This window comes from Kryptolebias marmoratus, linkage group LG4 (assembly GCF_001649575.2).
Source record: "Kryptolebias marmoratus isolate JLee-2015 linkage group LG4, ASM164957v2, whole genome shotgun sequence".
NCBI lineage: Eukaryota > Metazoa > Chordata > Actinopteri > Cyprinodontiformes > Rivulidae > Kryptolebias > Kryptolebias marmoratus.
In genome coordinates this window covers 31,323,438-31,333,317 of record NC_051433.1, presented here as the reverse complement: position 1 = coordinate 31,333,317, position 9,880 = coordinate 31,323,438, and the positions used below count along the sequence as shown (strand labels likewise).

The following is a 9,880-nucleotide window of genomic DNA, read 5'->3' as shown; positions in this document are numbered from 1 at the left end:
TTGTTAGCATTGTCGTGTTTTAGCTTAGTTATCTTGTCATGTTCTGTAACTCTGTCTGTAATTTTGTTCTTGTGTTGTAAAGCACTTTGAGTCGCCTCGTGCTGAAAAGTGCTATATAAATAAATGTACCTACCTACCTACCTACAAATTTGGGGAAGCATGCAGTTGGCATGATGACTTCAAGAATGTCCACCACAGCTGTTGCCCATCAACTGAATGTTCATTTCTCTACCATAAGCCATGTCTAAAGGTGTTTCAGAGAAATTAGCAGTACATCAAGCTGGACTCACAACCACAGATCATGTGGAACCACACCAGTTTAGGACCTCCACATCCAGCATTTTCACTTCCAAGATCTTCTGAGACAAGCCACCTGCAGCCTGGCAATACACGGCCCAATGTTGCAAGGATCTGTACACAATTCCTGGAAGCTGAAAACAGCCCAGTTCTTGCATGGCCAGCATACTCATTAGACATGTCACTTGTTGAGCATGTTTGGGATGCTCTGGATGGGCGTATATGACTGCGTGTTCCAGTTCCAGACAGTATTTAGCAACTTTGCACAGCCATTGAAGAGGAGTGGACCGGCATTCCCCAGGCCACAATCAACAACCTGATCAGCTCTATGTGAAGGAGATCTGCTGCACTGCGTGAGGCAAATGGTGGTCACACCCTTCAAGCTCCTATTCTTTCGCCTTTCTTCTCTCCTTGTTACAAGTGTGATGATCCAAGATATAATTAGAGCCCTGCCAATAGTATATTGTTAGTTATTTTGCTGCCACAGTATAAACTCAGCAAGCAGGGCCTTAATAAACATCATTATACCAAGGCTATGTGAAAAGTTCTTTAAAAAGTAGGATTTAGCCAGTGGTTGTGATCGTTTGTGACAAATCCAACAGGTGTTTCCCATGAGAGAAAGGTGCTCTTAAGGACAGATTCCAATGTTTGTTGCCATGAAAACTAAAAAATGGAGCAAGGTGTGTAGCTTTGTGTATGCGTAGATGTGTGTGATTGCATGTTCCCTCAAATACTAATCTATCATAGGATGAGGGTGATTAATGTTCATTTGCTGAAGTCAATTTTTTCCCCCTAATATCACTGCAAGTCCATATCATACAATTTCATTTCTAATGATTGGCCATTTTCAAACACAAACACTAAGAATGTGACAAAGTTGAATTGTTTCATTAAAAATGTTAATAAAAAATCTAATAATAATATTTTTTTTTATCTAGATCTATGAGTTGTGTGAAGATAAAGATTCATGTAAATCGAATGTAAGGATATACATTTTTTTCAGAGGAAAGAGTTCAAATTTGACTAGAACACAGTAGGAGGGTTAAAGGAAAACTTGCATTCTGTAGACTTATATAGAATTTGAATGGCCCTCTGGGATCAATAAAGTATATATTTATCTAAGCAGGGAAATACTGCTCTCTTGAACAAGTGTACCCTTTACTGTGACACAGTAAACGTTAGATCACAGGCATGACCACTTCAGACTCACCTGAATGCCTGTTTGGATTTAATGTTTTATCATATCTTCACATGGAAATTACAGTCTCCTTATTTGTGATTGAGTTTGCAGACTTTAAGCAAGGAACAGTAATGTGGCCATGGTGTTAGACACTGACTGACAGTAATTATCACTGTTCATCATTAGGCATAAGCAAGGGATGGTAAGAGCTTTTTATGTAAAATGTCAGTTCACTGAAGTGATGAAAATGATTAAAGTTAATCAGGGTGAAACAGAGACATACATGCAGTGTGAGAACTAAAACAAGCTGACAGTGTGGGGCCTGTGGATGGAGTGAGTAAACTTATAAAATGAATATAAGTACATTAATTTATTAAAGATTAGGGTGAGAGCTTGACTGTTTTAGAAATACCTGAGGCTCCTCTGTGTTGGACTGCAGGTTGAGTATTGATAAAATATCATTGTTGTCTTGACTCCCAACCCTTTTTTGGTCTGGCTCTCTCCTTCTCAGTTCAGGCCAGCTAACCTCTGAGTGAACTTTCTCTTCCATAAATCAATAAGCTGAGAAACACTTTGTTGAACTTCTGCAGCAGCAGGTCAATCAACAAGTCACAACTTTTTATTGTACAACTTTTTACTGTAGACACTGTCAAGCACCTCATCAAGGACACTGTCATCTACAGAAAGTAAGTCAGGTCCTGAAGAATTACTTGAATGGCAAGAACAAAGTCCAAGCTAAAAACCTTTCAGAGTGCCATTGGGTCACCTCTCCCAGAAATACAGGACATTTACACCTCCCACTGTCTTAGAAAAAACAAAGATAATCATGAAAGATTGTAAACGCCTTGCACAGCCACTCTTCTCCTTCCTGCATTCTGGCAGGAAACTTCCTCATGCACCACCAGATTCAGGGACAGTTTTTACCAAAGTGCTGTCAGGGTGATTAACTCATACCAGGCTCTAATGTAAAGTTCACAATGTGCACAACTGATGTTCACATGTAAATATACAATGTGATAACTCATGCTCGTCACTTGGCTAATATAACTTATTTAGCTAAATATTACTGTACTTGTAGACTGTGTATCTTCTACTGTCTTGACATTGAAAATCTTACTTGAATGCCTCCTTCACAGACTGAACAGATAAGAAAAACACACATCTATCTGTACAACTTACTTTTACACATTATAATAGACTTTTGTCCTTGAACTTGAACTTGCAATGAAGACCCACCACAAAGAAAGACCTCTAAATACTTGCTTGAAGAGGTATACTTATGAAGCAGAAACCAGGAGAATAAACAGTATTCTCCAGCAAATCATCCAGAGTGTACTCTTAGTGGCTGGGGAATACCATAAAGGAGATCCACCCAATGCTGAGACTGAGAAATACTGGAGAAGTGCTTGGGAGATAGTCATCACACAATGATCATGCTCCATGACGACAGGATTTAACTTTTGACCACAGCATTCTCCTAGAGAAAAAGAACCTGTATCCATTACACTGTCAGTTGTAGAATGGCAAAGCCAAGATACTGTAAGACTTCTAAATCCAGACTGACTGACAGGTAATAGCTAATCAACCAGACATTGTGGTGGACAGCAAACTACAGAAAAAGGTAGTGTTGATAGTTGTAGCAATCCAAAGTGACTGTAAAATAAGGAAGAAGGCGCATGATACATGAGAAAATCCAAGGTCTGAAAGAAGAAATAGAGAAGTTGTGGAGAGTCAAGGCATCGGTGGTCATCGGAGTACTTGGGGCTGTGACCCCCAAACTGGAAGAGTGGCTTCGACAGTTTCCAGGAACAACCTCGGAGATTTTTGTTCAGAAGAGTGCAGTCCTAGGAACAGCTCAGATACTGAGGGAGAACCCTTAATCCTAACCCAGGACTTGAGTTTGAAGTGAAACAGAACTCCAGTAATAACGGAAATTCATTTTAGGCAGGGCAGCTTTTTCTGGGAATTTCTGGGAATTATTATTATTATTTTTTTTTCTTACAGTAGTTTATTTTAGGAGATGCAGCTTTTCTAGCATTTATGCTTTTCTAGCATTCATTTCTGGTGGCACAACTTTTGTAGCATTTATGGTCACTTATGTTAGGCAGTGCAACTTTTCCTCCATTTATGGTAATTCCCACATCTGGATTGCAGTTTTTCCTCTTCTTCTCTTTGCAGAGAGAAGCTCCTGGCTCATGGCCTGAAAATACAATATGAGTGAAAAAACAAGCATGGCTCTATTTCTCGAGAAAAATTCTTTAAGTAAGATTTGCTGAATTTTAATTGAAGACCACTGTTTTAGACTTCCTTCTTTGTTTGCAACTGTCCTTCCTTTTTTCTCCCTTGCTCACCTCTCCTCTTTACCTGCACTAAAAATAGCTCTTCCTGCCTCTCCTCTGTGCCTGTCCCTAGGGAAGCTGGGCAAGCCTGGGCAGCAGTATAGGCGGCTGTTCGCTCCTCTGTCCCCTGGGAACAGATAAGCCTCACTGGCCCTCAGCATCCTCCACCCTTCATCATGCAAGAAGCATGATGCCTTGCAGGCTTATACAAAGCAAGGTCCAATGCTCCAGCCTGGGAGCACCTGCTAATAAAAGATATGAAGGATTGTGCTGGGTTGCGGTGGCCAGTGTAAACTCAATCAAAGCAGAAGAGCCCGCTCCTTCTAACTTAATCTTGAGGTTTTAGGGAAGGATAAACTGCGGAGTGTTTACTGTTTACTGTGGAGTGCTATTTCTTTGTTGGAAAAGAGCTGTCTTCAGTGAATTTTGTGCTGATATTATCCAAAAAGTTGCACAGTGCACATCTTTGTGCTTAATTTCCATAACAATTTTAGATCTCTGGCAGTGATGATGATGTGTTCTTTTGTGTCTCCTGTGTGAAAAGAATTCTAGGTAAGAGAAAAAAGCATATCTATTATTGCATGTTGCATTATAGAAGGGTAAAGTTTGTTTTTTGCTCTCCCCTGCTATGCTCTATTTGTTTGGGAAATAAATGCAAGACTTTTATCAAATAAATAAGACTTTTGCCACTAAGTCACACAACACACAACTACACAGCATAATGTAGAAAGTAATTTTTCCAGAGTTACTTCTATTTTACTCTAAAATAGTCATTTTTATTCAGTTTTGATTATAATTATCACCAGCAGCCACTGGAGGAGGGGTGAAAATTTAACTTAAATTCTATTTGAGTAATACAGTGGATCCACACCCACTATGGCTCCCTTAATTTCATTTCTGCTGTCATTTTAAGTCTCTCACATGGCTGGATGAACGGCCGGTCTGAGGAAGGACTGTGTCTTTCACAAGACTTGTTTTACTTCGTTCAGTGGAAAATGCAGGTAAGTTTACGATTTTTGGCTTACTTAATGTGTGTAAAGTTAGGTAAAATGACAACTAGCGAAGGCTGTTGTGAAGGATGAACACACTGCATACAAAGGTAGTTGCTAACGTGAGTCAGTTGCTAACGTGAGTCAGTTGCTAACGTGAGTCAGTTGCTAACGTTCCCTTCTGTGTATCTGACATTGTCCGCCACTTGCATCCATCGTTTATGGATTTAAGGCAAGGTATCTGCATGAAATTATCATCCGAAGAATAACATTAATTTCTTTCATTAGTAGATTAGCTCCTAATTTTGACTGATGGCAGGTACAGTGCTCTGAGAAGAGTTGTAGTTTTTAGGTCAGCTGGTGTGATAGCCTTGTTTAGCTTGGTGTACCACACACAACAAACATATTCAAAAACAAAAGAGGTTATGTAATAACCATGAGAATGTTTAGCTATTAAATTTTGTAGTTTAATTTGTAGCTGTTTAGCTTACTAAATTGCTGCAACTGTTTCTATTGTGAACTATTGCACTATGATAATGCAACTGCTGCATTCATCCTTGTAAACACTAAGGCTGAAAAGATTGAATTAGTAATGTTTTTCAAAATATCTTGGCACAGCAAGGACACTTAGATATTTATGGGGAACACATGGGGGCTTTTTTAGCATAAAACTTAAAGCAGTATTTTGTGGACTATTAAACAAACCCTACCCCACCATTGGCATGAGTGACTAAATGATTGAATTTGCATTTGAACTATTCCTGTAACTTGAACAGTTTTTTTTCTTCTTGTCTCCAAGGATGCAGATAGTACAAGCGAAGTAAAGAGATCATCAAAAGTACATTTGTTATGAGGGGCAGCTAACCTTCAGATCCATTTTGGAATGTGGTGAGTAAAATGTTACCAATTTCCACAATTAATCTGTGTTAATAAATACTTGGGATGTTAGTTTATACTTGGTACAAATAAGTGTGGTTTTCCACTGCATGCATGTTTATTTGAAACTGTACACTGATGCAATTATTCTATTTTAGGAAAGATCTATATAGTAGACTTCATTTGTCACCTCATATTAGCTATGAATACTGCTATCAAGAGTCCTAAAAATATATACTCATATAGAAGAGCAGTAATTTTACCTAAATTTTTCCAAATTACAAGTATTTTCATTTCCATTAAAATAATAGCACAAAGTGTTCCCACACTTCTGAGAATCTGTTACTTTTTAACTACTGTCTAATGCATTATAAATAGCAACATTCAATTAAAGGTTTCAGTTTATCCAAATCTTAATGTTAAGTTTCTTCTTTCTACTGTTGTGTTCTGCTCAGTTGGATCTGATGCATATTTGTTCTTTATTTATTTTTGTTTGTCAGTGTTTATGGGTATTATAGGCCCATTTCTTATCAAATAGTGTTATTGGATACAAAATGCATCTGACAGATTAAGATAATAATTCAAGCTGTACACAGTACCCAATGGTAAATTTAAAAGTAAAAAAGTACATTACATGATGCAATGCACACTGTAGTACATATGACATTACAGACTCTGAGAAATAGTCATAAAAGCTGAAGTACCCCTAATAAATGTGATTATTTTAGTAGATGTAATTAGTTACTTCCAGTCCTGGTCAATAATGTGTTATTAAATACCAGTGTTTCCTGTGTTGACTGAACTGTCAGAATTAGGGCTACAGCTATCAGTAACTGTAGAAGTAGAATATGTTGCTAAATGTTCCTTGAAGTTATCAAATATATGCCTTCCCTTTCATGATTTGAGTTTGTGTTACTTTTCTGTATTTATTTTCATTTTTGGAATTTTTGTGTTTTTCATTTCAGGGTATATTGTTTAGTTTTTCTCCTTGGTTCTTTGTATCCTGTTCTTTGTTTTTCCTGTGTCACTAATCACCTGACCTGCCCTCTTCTCAGTAATTCTCCCGTCTGTCTGTCACACCCACCTCACCTGTTCCTTGTCATGTCCCAGCTGTAAATCATTTCCCATGGACCCTCAGTTCCTTAAAACCGGTTTCATTTCACTCATTCCTCACTGGTGACACCATGGGTGAAGGACAGGGCTGGCCTCTTCAGAAGAGCCCAGGACCAATTGGGCTAGCAAAACTTTGGGGGCTGGAGGAGTAAGGCACACAAATTGGAGTGGCGGATGAACTGGGTGCAACGATTAAAGATTGGTTACATGATTGATTGGTGGATTTGGTGAGTGAGGTTTTAGTAGGAGAGTCGTTTGAAAGCCTGTATAGGTCTGGTAACCATCTCCTACAGGCTTCCTCTAAAAACCCAGAATATGGCACCGATGGAATTAGAAAGAAGAGAATGGAGCAGGATGAATGGTAGTGAAGAGGAAGAGACTGTTGGTCAGGATGAAGAGAAAGAGTGGGAACAGGTGGGGAAAGGTGAAAAGAAGCAGTGAGTTAGTGGAAGGAAGAGGAAAAAGAGGGGTGAGGAAAGTACTGAAGGAATTGATAGTGAAGGTAATGAAGAGAGAAAATGTGTAAAAATGAATGTTGTAGTAAGATTTAAAGAAAAAGAGAGAGTAAAGAAAATCAATTCACTTAAGTTAACAAACCCACTTAAAACACAAATTGGAGAAATCAAATATGCTAAGATACTGAGAGATGGAAATCTGATCGTAATATGGTAGTTCAGGTGGGAAAAGTAAAGAAAATTGTGTGGGTATGCAAAGTTAAAGGTAATGGTAGGTGAAAAGAGAAGTCATTGCTCCCTTTAAATCTAAATATGAAAGAACTGGTTGAGAATTTAAAGCAAGGACATAGTAAAGTTAAAGGAGCTTTAAGACTGACTAGAGGTCCAGAGAAAGCAGAATTAAAAACGTTGAAGGTACAATTTGAAACAAAATTACCAAGGGAGGTTTTCCTTGGCTTAATAAAGTTTAGTATTAGGGAGGTTTTGCCAAAACCAATGAGATATTTCAATTGTCAGAAATTTGGGCATGTTGCTAAAATGTGTGAAAGAAAGAGGAGATTGTGAGTATGGTAAATGTGGAGATGAAGTTAAACCAAAATGCTGTAGTTGTCGAGGAGAACATGGTGTTGCTTTTTGGGGTTGTGAAGTGATGAAGCAGCAAACAGTTGTACAGAAAACAAAGGTTTTCCAGAAATTAACAGAAGCATGTAAAATGGTTGAACAAAAGAAATAGAGTGAAAAATCTATGATAGGGGAGAAACAAATAATCCAAAAAGTTATGGGAATGGTTGAAAGAAAGATAGAGGAAGAGAAGAAGATGGTGATATTTATTGCAGGAGTGATAAATGGAACAGCAGATGTGAAGTCAAAGACAGAAAGGATTCAGATTTTTGGTATGGCACCATCTCACAGTTTAGATAGAAAGAATATTAGGTGGGAAGATGTAAGGAGAGAATTAAGTGGTGAAACAAGTCAAGGAGGATAATGTGGCAGTTAATTTTTATAACAATCTTAGGGTGCATTCACACTAGCCCTGTTTAGTCCACTTTAATCAAACTCTAGTTCGTTTGCCCAGAAAGTCCGGTTCGTTTGAGGAGGCGGGAATACGCCTCCTTTCTGATCTGGACCAACAAAGCGAACTCTAGTCTGCCTAAAAACCTAGGTTCAGTTGAAGTGAACTTTGGTGCAGTTCGAATGCATATGTGAATGCAAGCAGGAAGCAGACTATAGCACAGTGCCTTCTGGGTAAATACAACTAAAACAAACCTGTATTTCTACCACTAGCAGGGAGAATAGGCTCGTGGTCGGACATGGAGTGAAGAGGAGATAAAGGCCGTCATACAACAAAACAGAAAAACTAAAACTGCTAAAATTTGATGCCACTCCATTTTTGTTTACTTTTCCAGAAGAAGAAAGTTGTGCTCAGTGTCTTCTTCAGAGGTTTTTGTGTTGTTTCTTTGAGTATTTCTTGGTGCAGCGCCACCACAGGCGAGGGGAGGAACAGGTTGCTCAAAGGGTTTGTGTCAGGTTTAAGACACAAGAGGAACTGAGAAGAGACATAAACAGACACAACGCCAGGCTGAAGTTTTACTTGCAGCAAGGGGAGACAGCCTCTCTGCTATGCAGCAGCTTCCTTCTTCAACAATAGTTTCCCATTGTCTGCCTTTTATTGACAGTTAAAAGGTTACAGGAGAGTGGGTGGGGACTTTCTGTAGCATGAACATCATGTGATTAATAAGTTGTTTAAACGCACAAGGGCATTCACTCAAGATAGCAGTTTCATTAACATACACAATCTCTGTTAGAGAAGTAGGGTTAACAAAATAAAATCATGATCATGTAACAAAAATAAATAAAAGGAAAACAGTTAACAGTTAGTGGAAGTCCTGAAGCTCTTGCACTGGCAGCAAGAGTGGCTTAGATCGGGGGAAACCAGAAGGCAGGCTGAAGAGGCTGGGGGTGTGTCGCTGTCAGCGAACCTTTCAGAGGCAGGAGGAGAGGCGACAGTCCGCTCCACAGGGGAAGCCGTGGTGGCGGATGTCCGATCCACCGGAGAGGCTGTTGGAGTTGGTGAGGGAGTGGAGATTGCCGCAGCCGGCGTTCTTCTCTGGCGACGGCGGCCACAGGTCCGGGGAGGAGTCACAGCAGAGGGACCGGGACCATCCAGGAACGCGAGCGGGTGCGTCATCCACAGCTCTGCCAGGATCTGGTCCTTCTGCCTCGGAGAGAGGTACTCCCCAACACTGGAGTCTGCTGGGTTCGTGGTTGACTGGTCCATTCTGTCAGGATGTGGATGATGGAGATGAACCCAGGTTGCAGACTTAAAAGAAAACTAATTTATTAAACAAAGAAACAAACAAAACAAAAGCTGACGAGGCAGCAAAAAACAAAAACTAAATACAAAGCATAACTGAAACAAGATACAGGAAACACGGAGCAAGACAGCAACAAACAAACATCAAACAATAGACAAACCTTAGACAATGGACCAGCAGAGTGTGGAAGGCAATGACCGGGTTTTAAAGACTGAGGATAATTAGGTAAATGGAGACAGGTGACGTGATTACAAAGTGGGGACAGGTGTAGGTGTGGCCAGGAGATAAAGAGAGACTGAGGAGGAGCAAATGAAAC

General features: G+C 39.5%; 1 protein-coding gene and 1 long non-coding RNA gene across 3 annotated transcripts in view; both read left to right on the top strand.

Annotated features, from left to right (window-relative positions):
• epha8 (eph receptor A8) overlaps nucleotides 1–9,880 on the top strand; it is a 271,726-nt gene that overhangs the window by 20,542 nt on the left and 241,304 nt on the right. The gene's annotated exons all lie outside the window — the stretch shown is intronic.
• LOC108250517 overlaps nucleotides 5,619–9,880 on the top strand; it is an 11,197-nt gene continuing 6,935 nt past the window's right edge. The window contains exon 1 of the long non-coding RNA XR_001809298.2: nucleotides 5,619–5,693. This is a non-coding gene — a long non-coding RNA (uncharacterized LOC108250517). The remainder of the gene's footprint in view (nucleotides 5,694–9,880) is intronic.